General features: G+C 33.0%; 1 long non-coding RNA gene across 1 annotated transcript; it reads right to left on the bottom strand.

Annotated features, from left to right (window-relative positions):
- Positions 1-13,061: 13,061 nt before the first annotated feature.
- On the bottom strand, positions 13,062-19,990 carry LOC145129056 (uncharacterized). Its single transcript, XR_013717263.1, has 12 exons — positions 19,699-19,990; positions 18,459-18,546; positions 18,190-18,256; positions 18,024-18,087; positions 17,838-17,933; positions 17,383-17,719; positions 16,953-17,030; positions 16,785-16,840; positions 15,566-15,637; positions 15,420-15,484; positions 14,274-14,336; positions 13,062-13,183 (listed from the first exon to the last, which is right to left on the bottom strand). It is a non-coding gene; the product is annotated as an uncharacterized LOC145129056 (long non-coding RNA).
- Between the last annotated feature and the right edge of the window lie 261 nt (positions 19,991-20,251).

Here is a 20,251-nt window from a genome sequence, read left to right as displayed (position 1 = left end):
CTTTTAAAAGTTGTTCAAACCCATTGTAAATTTGTAATGATTTTTAATACTATGGTTGGTGTTGTCTTTTAACTTTTGCTATGAAACCCTTTATACTGTCATGCCTCGTGTTTCTGCTTTAGCGGGGTGTGATAGAAATGGTATCAGAGCCGAAGGTTATAGAGAATACCGGTTTTCCTTTGGAGAACCACAACTATAGCCAAAAATTTTCAAAACATTTTTAAAATACCGAACATACTACTAGTATAACTAATTGGAGTACACATTATTGGACTTTAATTAAGTATAGCCTGGCCAACTATGTTTAATTAAGGAAACTTAATGTGAGGCTGGAAACGGTTATAGTAGAATTTTGTTCAAAACAATTTTCAACTTAAACTTTTGAAAAACAAAATTTTCAGTGTGCGTACGGGCATTGCATATTATAGGCATTCATCTACATACACTTAGAAACTAAGTTCACTGTTATAACAATGCCTTTATTTGGAAATATTCTTGTCGCTTATCAAGTGCTAGGTTAACCACTTAGGTTATATCACTAGCCACTCTAGGAGCAATGCACTTAGTACTAAGAATGGGTATTCCTCGGTAGCTATTGAATTTAGATGTAAGATTAGTAGCTAGATATACACTAGTAATAATCTTAAGTCGAAACATATACCAATTATTCCTCAATACCTCTTCATCGTATTCAAGAGTTACAACTAGGAAAAAGCGTTTCGATACCGAAACGAATGATAAATGGAGCATCGCGTAAGGAGGTAGATGAGTCGCCACTAAGTAATCACTTGGATACCATTGGCGGGCATTCTAGATTCGACTCACGAGGAGACACGGAGGTTTAACCCATACGTGAGACCTTATTACTACGCTACGATTTAGCTCTAGGTTGTTTCCACCTTGAGCTTAAAACTTAACATAGGATGTCCCTTTGACCTCTATAAAAGGTCGTAAACTGCATTGACACCATGAAACGTTTTTCAAATAATTTTTCTTGACCTTTATCTTGGGGAAAAAGACATCGGTATTCGCCTTATACTCGACTTGTACTCGCCTTAGTATTTAGGTACGATCAACTACACTAACATACTTTCTCCTTACTTCTTAATCTTCCATCGAAAAGTTATTTCGCTTCATCGGTTTTACTTATCATCAATAAAATATTTTATAGACACATCATACAACTTACTAGACCTTTCCTAACAATGTAAGCCATATTCTCGCTAAAAATCTTTTGACAACTTGCTTTAACTTAACACTTTTCTTCAAAACTCAATTTAACCAATATTGTTTTTGATCTTGCTATTACAATTTCATTTCAAATCCATTTCAATGGATAGATGTGCTTTTAAGGGCATATAAACCATTTTAAACATTTCTTACCATTTTGACTCGTTTTCGAAAAACATAGAAACATTTTCTTTTATAAAAGTGTTTAAACTCTATGCTATAAAACTTAAACTTATGACACTGAAGTTCATATTATGTGAAAAAGTTTCATCGAATCTTCAAAACACTTTTGTTTTGACACTTTTAACAGCTTTCTCATTTAGACATTGTAATTTACTTTAATGTGTTTTCTAGAAACCCAACATGATATTTATGCAAATTTCTACTTCAAACATGTTTATAAGACATCTCTAATGCTTGTATTTCAAAACATACCTTCTTTGTGTACTTTGCTTCAATATAGTTTTATAATCTATAAAGTTTTAAAATTTATAGCATTTAAAAACTTAGTGTTCACTTTTAAATTTCCAGTGATACACTCTCAATAATGAATAATTATTCTTCTAAATATATTGAGTCTTTACCTTATCCATTTTAATCATTGATGGACTTCAGTCTAAAAAGTCAAAATTGTCAGATTTTCAATTGCCATTTGTAGGGCTTCTTCTTTTTCTCAAATGGAGTTTAACTTAATAGATAACTTATGAATTTTTAGCAATCCTTAGCAAACACTTTAAAACTCCCATATGTTTATTTAATCATTAATATACATCAAATATTGAAGTTTGAAATATATCTCAACCTGGTTTTAAATCTACCTATAGGTATTGTTCTTATAATTTTAACAATAACAATCATTGTCGCCACTACCTTCCTTTTTCTTTCCCCTGAAATTTATTTCTCGCTCTCCTTCTGATTTAAGATCTCGCACGCCATAATATTAACATAATGCATTGTCTAACTTTGTTTCTGTCTATTTTACTTCTCCTGGTATCATGTTCATATACATAAAGACTAGAAGTCTACCCTTTTGTTTTGAGCTATTAATACGAGTATAGTCATGAGACATACCTTCGATTTAGTCAACTTTGATATATTCAATTACGCCTTTTATCATATACATCTTGTTTTTATATTGAAATATACTATCAGTTGGTGATTCGGCAAAAATTATAGCTCTCTTTATTCAAATGATATCTAATTAAATAATCTTTTCAACTAGGTCACCATGGTTGGGTCATGATTTCCATGAACCAAATTTCCCACAATCTAGACGATAGAACTCGAATTAGGGACGCACTAATTTGATTATAACTAAAGAAGTTGGGCCCTTCCCTTGAGGAATTCACCCAAAGTAATCAAAGAGCTCTCAAAGTCACCACCTCTCCAACTATACAATTATGTTCGGCTAATTTCTAATAGAATACATCACGAATTGGATTTCGGGGCGAAATTCTTTCAACCGGGGGAGACTGTGACAACCGTCAAAATTCGAGTCAGTTCTAGATTTGATAAACTTAGTTGCACGTGTAGGCACGACACATACTAAACTTAGTAACTAGAAGCTAAGTTATAACCTAATAGAAACTTGGAAACAAGTAGAATCAAAGGAGAGTGTACTTTGATTTCACATTGGTATGTGAATTCTACAACTATTTAACTGTAATGACTATCCATATTCGGGTCATTCTTTGACTTGAACCCCTTTTCATGAATCATATACACACATCATGCACATGACCTAGAAGTAGAAATTAGGTCAAAGTCTCATAGAAACTTAAGTCAAAGTTGAAAACTAGGAATAGTATACTCGATTCCTCAATTTCGCTTGAATCTCGAAACCACTACATTGAATGCCAATAAATCGATAAAAATAAATTACAAACATTATTTTTAACTAGAAAAGAGTTATGAAACTCTAACATAAATTGAAATCTCAAATAATTCAGTTTATTTTGATATCCAAATATTTATTAAATCTCAAGACCCTAAAAACCCTAAAAACCCTAAAATCTCAAATTTATAAACTTTAACACCTAAAAATCCATAAAATTTGGTATGGACTTTATAATATCAATTTAAAATAACTCAAATTAGTAAAATATAACCAAGGAGAAATAAAATTTAAGTCATTAGTATTTAACCTTATTTTCTAAGCAAAAAAAAATCAAGGTTTTGTGAATGAAAATTAAGATAAGGTGCATATTTTATAAAAACTTGATATTTTTATAAAATAAAGTTATAATTGTTGGGTTATGAGCATTCTAACACTCCTAAGTGTACATGCAACCCTAAATACCTTGGATCTATGTTTTCTCTATTATACATAAAATTATGAACATCCAAGGTATTATCCTAATCTAGCATACAAAATAATAAATATAACAAGATAGAATACATACCTCTTTGATGTAGAATGTCTTCATGAAGCTTGAGTGCCTAGTGCCCCAAGTGTGACACCTCAAATGGTTCACACAACACCAAATATACTTGGAATAACTTGAGAGAAACTTGAACACTCCTTGAAATCGTCTAGCCCTCACACTCACACATTAGTGTACGATTTCTTGAGCCATGGGATTCTTTTATATGGTGGCTATTAGGGTTACACCATGTAACTCATAACTTTACCCATTCCTTATGCTCCATGGATTTTAACCTCCATGGAGTATCCATGGGTCACCCCATGGACTTAGTCCAACATAAGGAATCTTGGATCACAAGCCGACATATATAAGAATGAATGATTTACACAATCAACCCATATATTTAATTAGTCTCCTTTTGATCACTTAATTAATTCCAAATTAATTCTTGATCAATACTAATTAAATAACCTTATTAATATATTAGAACTTATAATATATTAACCAACCTTAAGTGTTATTTCTCTCATTATAGTCTATCCAAATGCATGATGCCATGCAACCCAAATGGACCATGCCGGGTCGGGTCAAGTCTTACCAATTATAGTTATGGACTTAGACATTAATCCAACAGTCTCCCACTTGGATAAGTCTAAAACTATTATTACGTATGACTTCAGGAACCGATCAGCAATCGTAGCTCTCAAAAGCTTCTGTCGAACTCTGACGTTGTCGATGAACTCTGACCTTTGTCAATGACTTGTCCATTAGATAAGGGATCATATATTCCTCCATTCTAGATATCATATGGACTGAGACATGGATTATCAATCATTCTCTCTGTCCATTTGTTGTTTCCCGATTTCCGATTCATGATGACTGACTGATTGAACAAATCAAATCAGTCCTGGCTTGGCCAAGCACTCACATGTATCATCTTTAAATCATCGAGGGGCCCACAGATATCGCTTTTATCCCGAAGGTGAAAGGAATGGATAAACTTCGACTCATATGGCTTGTTCTACTACTTGTTGAATCATACACAAAGGCACATTTTATAACATCGAGTTACCATTGCGTTTTCGTGCAATCAATGTATAACCAACTCATAGTAACAACTCATATCTCTAGGTTTGAAGAATATAAGATATTATCGTCTCATGATCACTCGTGATAAAATCCATGAAGTGATTCAAATGAGCGCGGGTTGAATCCAATACTCAGAACTTATGAGCACTCATGAGTGTTGTAGCACCACTTTGTCCACCAACTTGGACCTCTACAAACCAACCCATGACAGTCTTGATTCATATATACTTCCAACATATAACCGACTGTGGATGGTTTGAATAACTTAATCATTCAGGAAGAGCGACTTAGTTATTCTGGAAGTCAAAACATGCAAAGTGAAACACAAGAATAAATGAATCAAATATGGTATCAAACCCTATGAATATAAATAAACACTTTTATTTATCACCATACTGATTACTCATTATTCATTGTTTCGGTTTTATCAACTTTATACTTGAATTTAAAACAATAGTTGTCCCATGCTCCAAGCATGTACACTATGTTTTCTAAACACTAGTCATGCCATACACCAAGTATGCATACTATGTTTGTCTATGATCTTTACTTTGTAAAATAGATCAATTGAACATCACTCCAATGATCCTCTTTTCACAGTCCCAAATCCTTACTGCAAATGCAAGAATTCCAAATTCATGCCATTTACTGAAATCTGTTAGATTCTAAACTTATATGCATTGATCCTCTTAATGATTATGCACGAAGTCAGAAAGACTTGACAACAATCATTACAGAGCATTCCAAAGGAGATCAGCTCCTTGGAAACATCCTTCTTTCATTAAGTTTCCTAATCTTACACAGATTGAATAATTTCTAACTTTGAAACATTTCCATATTCCATTTTGACTATCACTTCTGAACAAGAGTTGCCTCCTTACAGATTATGTCAATATGGTCCTTCCAGAATTAACATTATACTTCCAACTGTCCTTGAGCAACCAATCTTTGGTAAACCTTAGATTGTCCTCGACAATTGCTTAATCATTTTAGTCATATCCAATTCTAGACCTTTTCCCTTCATAATGCCCCAGGCATTTGGAAAATTTTAGAAAGGATGAATATAGCACATGTAATCGATCCTATATCCGAAGCATATGGGACACGATTCATGATGTCTCACATAAAGACTAAACCAGTCTTTTGCTATAATATTTCCATTTCAATTTGCCAAGTTCTCAAAATTCAGATTATGAAAAGGGATGCCGTAATCATAATCGAATTTTAGAACGCAAATAATGGACCCATATATAGAATTTCCTTATGTTGAGCCATTCCAACATGAAATTCATATATATATATATCCTTGATTAAATACGATTAAAATCTCAATCTAAGCTTTTAGAATTGAAATGAAGTATAATTTCCTCTCCCTTAATTATATCAAAACAACTTTTTCAACCCCTGCAACCTCACGAATTGAAACTTTTGTTTTCTGTAATTAACATTGCTAACTTGCAACCTTTGTCATAATTATCATGCTCAAACTAACATGATGATTATTAGCATAACACTTATGCTCCCACTAGCTTTGACATGTACTCAGAAATCAGCTGACTTTCTTACCAAAGTTCAGATTTCTGATACTAGATTGTTTTGATAAAACTTTATCGAAATCATACACCTCTCTTAGATAGCTCACATGTGTGTCTAAACAATTTTAGAACTATGAAAAGGGATGCCGTAATCATAGTCTCAATTGTTTTGACCTTTGCCACTTCTCACAAGTCCATGTTAGTGTGTCGGTAAACCACACACGCTCCACTAACGACTTTGAGAATGCAAATATCACAATTGTTATCTAGCTAAAATCTACTTAGTGAAAGTGTTTCCTCACCATCATTTTCATGAATCGGAGAGAAACCTTATGACACTTAGATTTAATAGTGTATGTGTTCTTATCCATGTGAATTTGTCAAAACCATAATCACAAGACAAGGTTAGTGACAAATCCAAACTCATATTGATTAAACTTGTGCAATCTTAAATTCTTGCCATTTGGCAGCTCAGGTGCCTGCCATTGCTTCCAAGTAGTTGTGCAACCAATTGAGAACTCTCAGAACTCCTATGCAAAGCCAACTTGAATAGGCACAAAAATTTCAACACGATAGGTTATAAACCTCAAGTCGTGTGCTAGTGAAGGACTTTAGGTTTTATTCTTGATTAAGTCTTGAAACTTTCAAGAGCTTTAAGACTCCCACTGTCCTCTTGACATATAAGACCCCCTTGTCAAATATTCAAGAGATAGTGCAGATTCTTTATCAAGACTAACACTTCACACAATTGGCCTTAGTTGGTCTTTGTTTTATCCAAAACATCACAACTTACCAATTTCAAATGTACAAGAGTAGAAACCTTTTACTCTTACATTTGACAAGTGTTTTTAAACCTTCTTTAAGACATGCCACTCAAGTTACAATCTTGGAGTATGACTCTAAGAATTGTTTTGGAATGAAATATGACTCATCTTTTTGATTTAAGCATTTCAACAATTCATGACTCCTCTTCTTAGTCATAAGAATGCACTAAGATGACTTTAGAGGACCAATTGTGATATGGTATCTTAATCATTAAGATGATCATAAACATGATACTAAAGTACTCTCCCATCTTTTCAGATTTGAGAAACTTTTGTCTTTCTGCCATACTTTGATTCTTCTTATTCGTTTTGTCTCACATTGAAACTTCTCCAATGCTACAGACTTATACTTAAACTTATAAGTATAACCATATTTACTGAACTTAAGTAAATCATGACGAATAGTCTTCTTGATCTTTTGTGGTGGACTTGACTAGTGCACAAGAATGTGTACTCGATCCCTTAGTCCTTTCCTTATTCACATAAGGAATTAGTCTTAATTTTCCAAGTTGAAAGTTCTCATTCATCATACTATACAACTTGCATGATTCCAAGTTTCGGTCCAATTGAACCTTGGGTGATGAGAATCTTTCCTTATTTGGTAATATTAGACACTACCACAACCGAAAGAATCAAATCCATTTTTCCAATATTGCTATCAATGGAATCTTATAAGCAACAACTTTTCACAAATGGCATTGTAAGGATACTTAAAATAAATAAAATCAAAACCTTTTTCTTTTATTTTAAAACTTTGCGGAAAAACTTATCCTTATAATCCATATGAAAACCTTGTTGTTATCTATTCCTAAGCAATATAAATATCATAACTCTTAAGTAATAGCCCAAAATTCTGATCACCGAACCATGCGATTGAAATCCATCTTCGCGATCAGAATCAGCATGTACTTAATAGAGTTAGACAATGGACTTTACCTGAAGTAGAGCCAAACTTATTTTCTTTAACATCCTTAGGTAAATTTGGCAGCTTCGTAACCAATGCCCCTTCCTTTGGCAATAGTTACCTATGGACCCTTGATAATGGGACTATCTCAGACTTCGCCTCTCTCTTTACCATTGGGTCACCCGAGTTGACTATGGCCGATCCTTTTCCATTGGGAAGAGAGAGCTTTACTGGATATCCAATGTCATCATTGTCAATGTCCATAGCGTTTTAGGAAGTTGATATTAGCAAATAGATAAGATCATTAAGGGTCTTGTCTTAGTCTGTTTCATAGGATTCCCAAAAGAACTCACTATGTGACTTAGAAAGTAGTTGAGCCACCAACTTTCTCAAGACTTTGACACCCAACTCTCCCGGCTTGTCAATATGTGACTACATCTCCAAGATGTGATCACACCTAGACCTTGCCTTGCCAATAGGGCTTGAGTGACCTTAAACTTTTTAGGAACTTGTGGGTTAGGGAGAATAATTGGAGGAGGTGAAAGAAGTATGATATCCATGGGACATCATCTTCATTTTGGAAAGCTTGTTTCAAGAGATTTGGGAAGATCATAAATGTCTAGACCAGACATCTTTTTGGGAGATATTCAAGATAGTTGATTTAAAGTCCTTAATATGACACCCAATATGAAATATTAAGGCTAGGACCCAACAAACTATTTTATAACTTAGAAGAGGGATGCCGTAATCCAAGCTATAAAATATTTGAAGGTAGGTGAATGACGATTCACCAATTTCCACCATGAAAAACGAAATAATTTATTAGGTTTTAATTGGATTTGAAAGTCCTAGATCTTTGAGATTCATTGAACTGTTCAAAGGCATGTTTCAATCTCGAGTGTGCCCTTCAGGTTTTGTGACTGGGATGCCGAGGATCACAAAACAAGGTGTGAATAACCATGCAAATATACTTGGTACCCTTAATATTTACCTTTAATCAGTGTGATGGTTAACCACACACGCTCCACCGATACTATGATAAATATTAAGTTACCCCTTGCCTACCTTGTTAAGTCCAGGTTAGTGTGCCGGTTAACCACACACGCTCCAGTAACGACTTAAGCAAAGTGCAAAGTGTAATTTCATGGGTTAGCACCAAATTCACATTTTCCTAAGTAACTAAGATTGGGTATTAATAAGAGTTTAGTTACTTAGTATTTATCATTAATACTTTTAATGAAAGGAGAATTATAGTCCTTGTCCTACCCGTTCGGCTAACGACCCTCCACCAGTCAAGGAAGCAGTGGGTGAGAGTGGACACCCATTAAACTGCCATTTTATAGGCAGTAACCTTATACCCCCCTTATAGACCGGCTTCGTGAATGAGGCCTACTAACGGTAAGACTGACTTTACTCTTATACATATATATAAATATTATTAACTTATAATATTATAAAGTATAAGGGTTGAATTTTAACTTTTAAAATTCTAAGGGCTAACTTGGAATTAAAGTATTCATAAGTGAAAACTTTTCAAATTCCAAAACTTGAGGGCAAGTTTTGAAACTATTCAAAACTAATTAATTCCATAACTTATGAGTTTAAAGTAGTTTTAATTAAAAAAAAAAAAAAAAACTCTTCAAGTTCCATAACTTGAGGACAAGTTATGGAAGACTTTAAACTAATTAATAAAAAAAATAACTTTTTTTTTATTGTAACTTATGGAACTAATTAAGGTTACACTTTTTTTTTTTAATTTAATGAAGAGACTCTTGAACCTCCATAACTTGAGGACAAGTTATGGAGTCATAAAACCATTTAATTAGAACTAGACTCTTCATTTTGTAACCTTTGCCAACTTTTATGAGTTTTATGATTCTTAAATGTGACTTTTCATATAACTTGAGGACAAGTTACAAAAACACACTTTGGAATCAACTCTTAAATTAAAATGGATTGAAAACAACTATTTCACACAACTTTTCTATTAATCTAAGAACCTCATAAGAATAAGATAATTCAAATCATCAATCTTCAAGAAATTAGCATGAACATACAAACTAATACAAATCTTGAAATTATGACAATTATCTTAGAAATTGGATTAACATGAACATTACCACATCAAAAACAAGTTTATAAGTCCAAAAACATCTTAGGGTAATGTTCCTAGTCCAATTCCAGCCAAAACAATCGAATATATGCATCCAACTCGATTTTTCAGCTACTTTTGCAAGTATAACAAGAAAACAAGCCTAGGCTCTGATACCACTGTTGGGTTATGAGCATTCTAACACTCCTAAGTGTACATGCAACCCTAAATACCTTGGATCTATGTTTTCTCTATTATACATACAATTATGAACATCCAAGGTATTATCCTAATCTAGCATACAAAATAATAAATATAACAAGATAGAATACATACCTCTTTGATGTAGAATGTCTTCATGAAGCTTGAGTGCCTAGTGCCCCAAGTGTGACACCTCAAATGGTTCACACAACACCAAATATACTTGGAATAACTTGAGAGAAACTTGAACACTCCTTGAAATCGTCTAGCCCTCACACTCACACATTAGTGCACGATTTCTTGAGCCATGGGATTCTTTTATATGGTGGCTATTAGGGTTACACCATGTAACTCATAAATTTACCCATTCCTTATGCTCCATGGATTTTAACCTCCATGGAGTATCCATGGGTCACCCCATGGACTTAGTCCAACATAAGGAATCTTGGATCACAAGCCCACATATATAAGAATGAATGATTTACACAATCAACCCATATATTTAATTAGTCTCTTTTGATCACTTAATTAATTCCAAATTAACTCTTGATTAATACTAATTAAATAACCTTATTAATATATTAGAACTTATAATATATTAACCAACCTTAAGTGTTATTTCTCTCATTATAGTCTATCCAAATGCATGATGCCATGCAACCCAAATGGACCATGCCGGGTCGGGTCAAGTCTTACCAATTATAGTTATGGACTTAGACATTAATCCTACCTAATCTGTAAGACTCAGAAACATATTTTCAGAAGTTTTCATAATGCATTCCTATATTTACTCTATTTTTGTATTTATAATGGACTAATAACGGGAAAAATACTTCTACTCATCCAAAATTCATGAAAATTTAGCAGACGACCTTATAATATAGTAGAACTCCAAATAAAAATTTGGATGATTTTTCTATTCAGTATGCTATTTTTCTTCTATTATATAAGATTAAATACACTTAAATCCACAAAATCGGATTACACTATATAAAAATCACCATTGGGATTTTTACCAGATTATTTACACTGTAAATAAAGTTTACAAAAATTTTGGTAATTTAGTTTAATTGTTTAATGATTATTTAAGAGTATAAAACAAAGAAAAATAGAAAGACTAATTGAAAAATAAATTTTCTATTTTTCACAGCTTCTACTTGTATCATCATAGTGATACAAAAAGTTTGGGCAATTTTGGAAAGAATTTTGTATTTATTTCAATTTTTATTAGAATAAATGAACAAAAATCATAAAATCGGGTTAAACAGTTTAGAAATCCATTTTTATATTTTTCCCAGCTTAAGAATGTTTAATAACAGTAATACAAAACGTTTGGGAAATTTTGGAAACTGTTTTCAAATTATTTCAATTTTTATTAGAATAAATGCACAAAAATCATAAAATTGGTTTAAACAATTTAGAAATCCATTTTTCTATTTTTTCCAGCTTAAGTATGTGTAATGGCAGTATCATAAAAAGTTTGGGAATTTTTATCATTTGGATGCTATTTTTCACGAATTTATATTGTTATGAAGGCTTAAAATTTTGGAAAAATAGTTAATCATATCAAAAATTCAATGGAAAATTTATGGAAGACCTCTACTATATTTAGAATGAAAATGCAAAGTTTGACAATTTTTGGAAACTGTTTGATAATATTTTGGCTTTTTAAGAGCTTAAAACACTATGTTGAAATACCCTCAATTAATATTACAAAAATCTGGAAATCAATATCCAAAATTGTCTTAATCACATGAGTTATAAAACTTCACCATTTCAGAAAAATGTTTGTAACTTACCAATATTAAATTTTGACACAATATTGGCATAATTCTATTGTAGTAGCAAATATACTAGTGTTAGCTTTCTATTAGAGACTCATTAGTGTGTAACATCGTGTAGGAATAGATAGTGGTACAAATGGATCGTATTTGAAGGCACCATTTGCATCATCTCAATGCATATTATGAGTATTCACCACTCCCCTATTTTCAGTTTTTAAATGTTTTGGGGTGGAAAAGCATGTCCTAAACGTTTTATGTTCGTTGTATTTATTTTGACTCGTATGAAACTTGGTTGCTATATTTCGTATGTATGTGTATGTTACTTTAATTCATGAGGACTGTATCGCGGTTAAGTCCCTGGAATCTCTAGACACAACTCATTAACTCTTTTGAGCCTATGGTTATTATGGATAGCGCTATAAGGAGGAAGACAAGTCCTCACTCGCACGATTCGCTTGAGTGCATTTTACCATTGTATACACTATGTTTGCGATACACATAGTAGTCAATAGGGCACGATTCAGTCATTAGGCTTGGGTTGTGAACTCATGAATGGAAACTTGATGCACATACGAATCTTTATGCACATACAAACTTGTTATTTATTATGGCAATAAACTTGTTTATTAATTATAGCAATGAACTTTGTTTCTTATTACAACAACGAACTTTGTTTATGCAAACTTAATACTCATTTTTGCAATATATTTCTATTTATGGAAACTTTTATCAAAAGTTTGATTTCGATTCATGAAACCAATATTATTATTTTTTTTATCTGTGAGTACTCACCAACTATTTTTATAGTTGACGCTTGTTTTACTTGTTTTTTCAGGAATCATTGAGTAAGTGGCACTTAGGGACCCTTCACTGTTAGGAGCATTCATGTAACGTCATGATTTTTGCTCAATTTTTTTTACATTTGTTCTTAAAATCTTTTAATGGAAAAATGCAACGGAAGACTGTAAACATTGTTTATTTCAAAAACATTTCAAACCACAACGTTACGTTCAATTCAAAACCAAAATATCAAGAGTATTTAAATGTAGTGGAAGCATAAGTATCAAAAATTAAATAACGTTTCCAAGTGGCGTCTTTATTCTAAGGATAAACTACCCAAAAGTGACCCCATCTCACCAAGCCAAGCTCCTAAGCTACCTGTACAATTCGTAAAGGCACAAAGCAAAGAAACAAGTGTCAGCAAATGCTTCGTGAGCCAATAGGAGTTTGTACACAATCAAAGGGAAAACATACCATCCCCTAACGGGTCAATCATTCAAATTATAATCATACAAACAAAATTCACATATCAATCAATAATCAATCATCTTTCACATAAAATTCAATTATTTAACTTTGTATCATTCATTTGTGTGACATCAATTGTATTTCATGCATAATCATATCGTAATCGTATATCATCATATCAAAGGAATGTATCATAATCATATAGGCATAGGTAGTCTCGTAGTAATACCTAACCCCAAAGGAAACCCGTTCGCTACTTGTGTGCCTGGCCAGCCAAATGCTTTAGGTGGTCCGCGACTCCCACCGGTCACACTGACCCCAAGACTCCACTTTCACTACTCCGACTATGCAATGTACAAGTACATCGCGGTGTCGTTCTGGTGTTGGTACAAGCGGTGACATTCGTCCGCCACCTGCCAACACCTACGTGATGTTTGTACAAGCCTTGTTCGAATGGCCAACATCACTCCAGTCCGCAAACACCGAAGTGTACGCGTACCATGTGTCGCACGAGCATCTAGAAAGATCAAGCAACTCGTAAATGGCTTAAGCTCTTTTCCTAGAAGGTATGTTTCAACCAACCAGGCTCGAATGTATCCGGATAGGGTTTCATGCTAAGTGCTAGGTTCTACCCTTGCCCTCTACGCATAACCCCGCATAATCGATCGTAAATCAAGTACAAGCATGCAATATTTATATTATCATAATCAAGATTCATAACATTTATACCAAGAAGATACTCAACAAGATCATAGTCACATAGCAGTCATTTCATATAGCATATCATAGTTTCAATTAATCGTATCAAGTACTAAGATATGCATGTCAACCAAATTTCATAAGCATATAATTGTCACATAAAGGCAAAACGGTAACATATTTCATAATGCATACATTGGAATAATCAACAAATGATAATATTCTAATTTGACTAATCGACCCGTTTCCAGAAAGTAGTTTTCGACTATGTACAAGGTGTACGAAAAGTCTATCGACTCACCTTTGGTTCGGTAGTGAAATCACTTCAAAACGCGAATTTGTAGCTCTTTGATTCAACAAATACCTAAACAAAAGTATATATTTATTTAGTTTAGGCTAAGATAACTTGATTATTAGTAAACGCATATCTAGTTTATCTCATATTGCTTTATTAAATTAATTTTATTGTTGTTTATAAGCATAACTTTTAATACATGCTAACAAATCAGATATTTTTTAACACTTTAAAATTAGCATGCAATTGTTATTATTTTATCTTTACTAATAAATCTCATTATATTGCCAAAATTATAAGCCACGACATTTATGTGGTGATTACTTAAACTTCATCTTGAAGTAACAAATTTTAAAATTTCTTGCCTTTACGATCACCGGCCATGTTCTAATAATAATAATGTCAATTGACACCCAAGAGTCTCTATTCTTTTTCTGGTCAGATGTAGAAACATCAACACACCCTACTTCATAGGAATCTTGGGACGTACAACTCCTTGTCATTGTTATGACATTACAAATTTACCTCTTGTTTTCCATAAGAATGTCCCACCAGCCACTGACACCCGCATTTGTTTGCAAAAAACAATTGGTTCATTTATTTGTGCATATTACACCATTCTACTTTAAAAAATCTACCTTATAAAATTTACACTCATATAAATTGGTAGATTTTTCAAAATATCCAAAGCAAGGGTATGTGGGGGCTGTAGTCTAGCATACCCTTCCCCACAAAATTTTTTAACCAAAGTTAATCTTAGTGTGAAATCTACAATACGAATGATTTGTTAATAACTTGTATGAATTTATTTAAAACACCTAGTAAATCAGCAATTTACTTTGGGATCCGCATCTTCTACTACATATTCATCTTCAATATCAGCATCATCGTTGAATTCCTCTAAATTGCATGATAAGTTGAGAAAAGAATGAAATGATGCCTCAATACGAAAAAGAATAAAACTATAGTATTATAATAGAAACAATGAAAGTAAGATGCTATTATAGTAGAGATAATGAAAGTAAGATGCCGAATAACTACATGTTTTGAAATTTGAACTACAATCACTATAAGTTAATCAAAAGCCAAATTCAATGAAATATATTTCATATTTTTAAGTAGATCAACTTCTTTTGGTTTGTAATAACTTACTTGTAATCATGCCTGCCCATCAAGGTGGTTCTCGTAGGTAAGTGTAGCCTCTATGTCCTAAAATACTGTGGAGATTAGGGTTAGTTAAATTCATGAAAGAGCAATGTAGTTTCTTTGAGTTGCTTATCGTAGTCATATAAATATACCTCAAAATATCATTCACCAAAGTTGCCATCTTAAGTATTTCTAAGGGTTAGTAGTCTCCATATTACTTCCCTCTGCAATAACAAATTTTATGACAGAATTAGATATGGAATATAACAAATTTGCATTTGAAAATTTGTAGGATAAAAGAGGCTGAGCTAAAACTGTTTTTCAATATATATATATATATATATATATATATATATATATATATATATATATATATATATATATATATATATATATATATATATATATATATTAAAAATATGAAGCACACTCTAACTACTTATGGGAACCGTAAAAAGAATAAGCATCTTAAATTCACAAAACACCACTTTCATGACAGCTATATAAGTAATTCATATGTACACGCTTCGTTAATTTCTTCTTCTGTTATTGACGCTATATTTTTAAACTATTGTCCACCATAATAAGAAATGGAAATTAAAAAGCAATACTTCTTCATTTGAGGAAGCTACAAAAGGTTTAACTTATTGTAGGTAACTATGAACTTTATCACTTCTTAGCTACACATAAATTTTATTCAGCATGTAAAAATGAAAATCCAACATTAATTAATTAATAAAATCATATATCATAGTCAAAAAATGTATCTTTATTTTATTTTTGTTGTTAGAATTAATTTTGTGTTCAATAGTAAAGTATCTTGTAATAATTATAAATTCATAATATGTTTTTATTTTTAGTATTTATTTTGCAAAGAGCATGTAAATGTTGATGTTGATGGTGTATTGAAACTATTATTTTTTCAATATTTTGAGATTGAAAACATTTTTTCAGTTTTGCAAGCAATTATTGTTATATTAGGAAGCGGGTTCAAGCATTCAACAGATCAACATATGTTTTCTTATTTTTACACATCTTTAATTTATGTTTACTCCTCTTACTTTGAGTTATGTTTATTATAGACTTAAGTGTCGATATTTATAGGAAAAGATTTGAGTGAAGTAAAATATAGATGTTTGCTATTTGGATTTAATAGAAATTTAATCCAATTAAACAGAAAACTGATTAAACCAAACCTTATTCGGTTCGGTTTTGGTTAATAACCAAAAAACAATAATATACAAAAATTTCTTGAGATGTATTAAATAAAGGATGTTCATTGGTAGTACACAAAACACCCTGGATAGAAGTTCTTTGTAGTTAAAGAATTTCAACATATTTCAAAATTGTCATCTATGGTTTAGAAGTTACCTTCACATGTTAGCCAAAAAATAAAATCAGAAGTTGGCCTTGACCTCAATGTGGACCTGTAATGGTTAAAGGGAAGAGGAATATAACCAATTTGAAGAATATCCCCATCTTTATGTTTGCATGTAGTATATTCAAGTATTCAATCCTTGTCAATCAGTGTTTTCTTACAGTCGATGGTAACACCAAAAGAAGTCGTTGGAACCCATTGAAGCTCGAATACCCGCATGATTTCATACACATCACCACCTGAGTCATAAATTGAGTTAGAAAATGTAACTGAAATTGGATTTGAAATAAAAACCGACACAATAGTTTGTTTACTAAAAGGTTGTTTACTAATTCTCATTCTAATCACCCGAATACAGTATCGTCAATCTTTGGACTTTCTATAACTCTTCTTATTATTCAAACTATCTGATTATACACAAATGACGATACTGTATTCGGGTGATTAGAATGTCCAAAGATACTGCTTCTGGTCAATCTTTGAATTTTAAAACCCTTGACCAGAAGCTCTTCCTTGTCCTCAATATCGAGCAATCTGAAACATTTAAAAAATCTAATTTAAAATATAAAATTGTTAAGTATACCATCCCACCTAAATTGAGAATTGAATAGCATGATCAACCGATGACCAAAAGCAAGCTGTACGGTTGCAAGTTTTTGGCACCGCGCTCCGTCAATGTCTATTTTCCATGTGAAGGTGAAGGACGTATGGGTTCGTTCTGACCTTAAGGAAGTATCGATGAGGTTGGTTTCATGGATTTGAGAGGCAATAAAGTAACGGTGAGCGGCGGCAACAAGAGTCTATCCAGTAGTTGAGGCGGTGGAATAACTCTGAAATTCAATCCAACTCTTGCATTTTAGAACATAATAGAATCAGGAAGAAGGCAGAGAAGAATGGATGATAAAATGGGATGCATACATCCAACTTCCTACAAAAGAGAAAACAGAGTTTAAATATAATCAAAAACCAAATACTAATCGTTCATTTTTAGGTTGTATTATGATGGCAGAAACTTAACCGAATAAAGTCACTAAATTGAAACTAACCATTTAACTGATAAATAGGCAGACCATTCTATTCAAGTACTTGCACGGATGTTGATCATCATGAACAGTAATGAAAGATTATAGGGAAGACCTTCCCTGATTCATTAACATATTACATATACAATACCAAAAGTCAAAACACATTAATGAAGGAAATATTTGAATGATATAAGAATCAATACTCACCTAAAACACCAGCACACACTTGTATGGATCCGACCTTTTTCAAAATCTGATTCACATACTGTCCCTACCAATGAAAAATGTAAAAAAAAGCTAAAATTTCAGTGTTGGATTCTAAGCATTTTAACAAACAGTTGGCGGGTATAGGAAGTAACCAAAGTTAATTTACCTCAGCAAGCCGTAGGAATCTTCTTTGGGTTCGAAATTACAAAAAATATGTTGTCTTCTTTCTGTGGCTGTGAAATATAAACAAAGACAAAGAATCGTAGGTATGTGCATCTGATAACGCAAAGAAAAGAAAGAGATAAAGACAAAGCATGAAACCTAAAAGAGGATAAGTTAAAGCGGAGCAACCCAATACAAACCTAAACCACGGGAAATACGACAAAATAGAAGAACATAAAACAAAGAAAAGAAGAAAGTCGGAAGAAGACCTACCAAGATGGTTGCCGTCGACGCCGCCAGCTGCGTCGCACGCCCTTGAATGATGGCACAATTTTGTTTCGTCCTGCTTTAGTTCAATCGACTGCACAGAAAAGGAAACTAATTTTAGAAGGCGGATTATTTGGAAATTAAATGGTAGATGGAGAAAGGCGTCGACAAAGTTGAAGCATGTGTGGAGGGGATCGTGTATGGCACCGATTGATGTTTTTGCGGGTTAATCTGGGTCAACCACGACAGGACCAACAGTTTTTCCCACCTCCCCTTCGCGATCCGCTACCGGAGCAGCCCCTTTCTTCCATCACAGTTGACGACAGCTCCTGCTGAAGCTTTCGGAAGCAGCAATGGACAATGGATGGCTGAAGATATTTGATAAGGATGCGGTCGGAAGGATCGGGATATAAGAATCTAAATATTTCCATAAAATGCCCAGTAAAACTGTGACGAACGTATGTTTATAGTTCAGGGACCATTTATGCCAACATCTTAGGAACTTTACTGTTCGTTTTCTTCATAACTTTAATATATATATAATAATAATAATATACACATGATCTAATTTGTTTGTAAGTTAATTAATCAACTTATATATATGGTCATAAGAAAGCCACGACTAAACTATCTTTTTTTTATGGCTGGACCAGAAAGGGATATGATTGTCTGTAGTTTCAAGATTAGTAGATTACTAAAATCAGAAGGATTACCCACCTCACATGGCTGCTAAATTCAGGCAGCAAGATCGTTACACAGAAGAAGAAAAAACATGTGATAAGGATGGAATTGGCAGCAAATCAACTTGATTAGATAGACAAAAGAAAAAAAGTAAAACTGATGTATGTTTATTGACAGCCCCTCCTCGTGAAATCAGAAGAAAAGGAAGAAAAGAGAGACGTATATTCTTTGACATAAGCTTTCTTCAATAACAACCACTCATGGAGAACATGCCAAGCACTCCAGTACACACCTGGTCGTTTATCCCATCTGGAGTTGTTCCGTGAGCAGGTACCAAAAGGAAAGTCATTCATGTCTCGTTTAAGGATTAAGAACAGAGAGTTGGCAGCTAGTTCCAAGACCGGGGGAGGAAAAGAAGGGCTACAACTTGGCAGCAAGTAAGCAACGTGGTGTCACATATTTATGCTTCACAAACTAAGTTTTACTAGGCAACTTCTATATCCGATTAAAACATTCACAGACCTTAACAAGTGTATGATCTTTCAAGGTCAAGAAAGAAGCTTACCAGGTGCAAAGAAGGCTCCGTTTCTTCCTGCTTCAATTTTCAGAAGATACGGCACTCTTTCTCGCGTACTTATATCTCTCTATTTCTCTCTATATCCCCTCTTATCCATCTTCTTATCTTTTCTCCTGGGTCTGGTGTAACCCTATCAGGTATCCTTAGAGAAACGTATGCGAGAGTAATTAGGGCAGACGGTTGGTATATGCGTCGTGTGTAACAGAAACGAAGGAGATGGAAAGATACGGCCGCTTCCATAATCGCATGAAATTGATTAAAGATCAATTTACAGTTTTGGTCCCCAATAACTTCTCCAATTTCATTAAAATCCCCATGTCTTATATTCATTTCAATTAAAGTTTCTATGATTAACTATTCAGCCCCTAGACATATATTCACTTAACTTATTACCTTAATTAAATTTTAAAGTTAATTAAACACATTTTATACATTTTGATTATAGGTTAAATCCTATAAGTAATTTAAATCTCAATTAGTTACAACATTCTTGTCATTACGATTGCTTATAGATTTAATTCATCAATTGAATTCAAATTTA

This window comes from Lactuca virosa, chromosome 8 (assembly GCF_052849685.1).
Source record: "Lactuca virosa cultivar CGN04683 chromosome 8, Lactuca_virosa_CGN04683_v6, whole genome shotgun sequence".
Lineage (NCBI taxonomy): Eukaryota > Viridiplantae > Streptophyta > Magnoliopsida > Asterales > Asteraceae > Lactuca > Lactuca virosa.
Note: the sequence above shows the minus strand (reverse complement) of the source record. Positions and strands in the feature narration are given on the sequence as shown.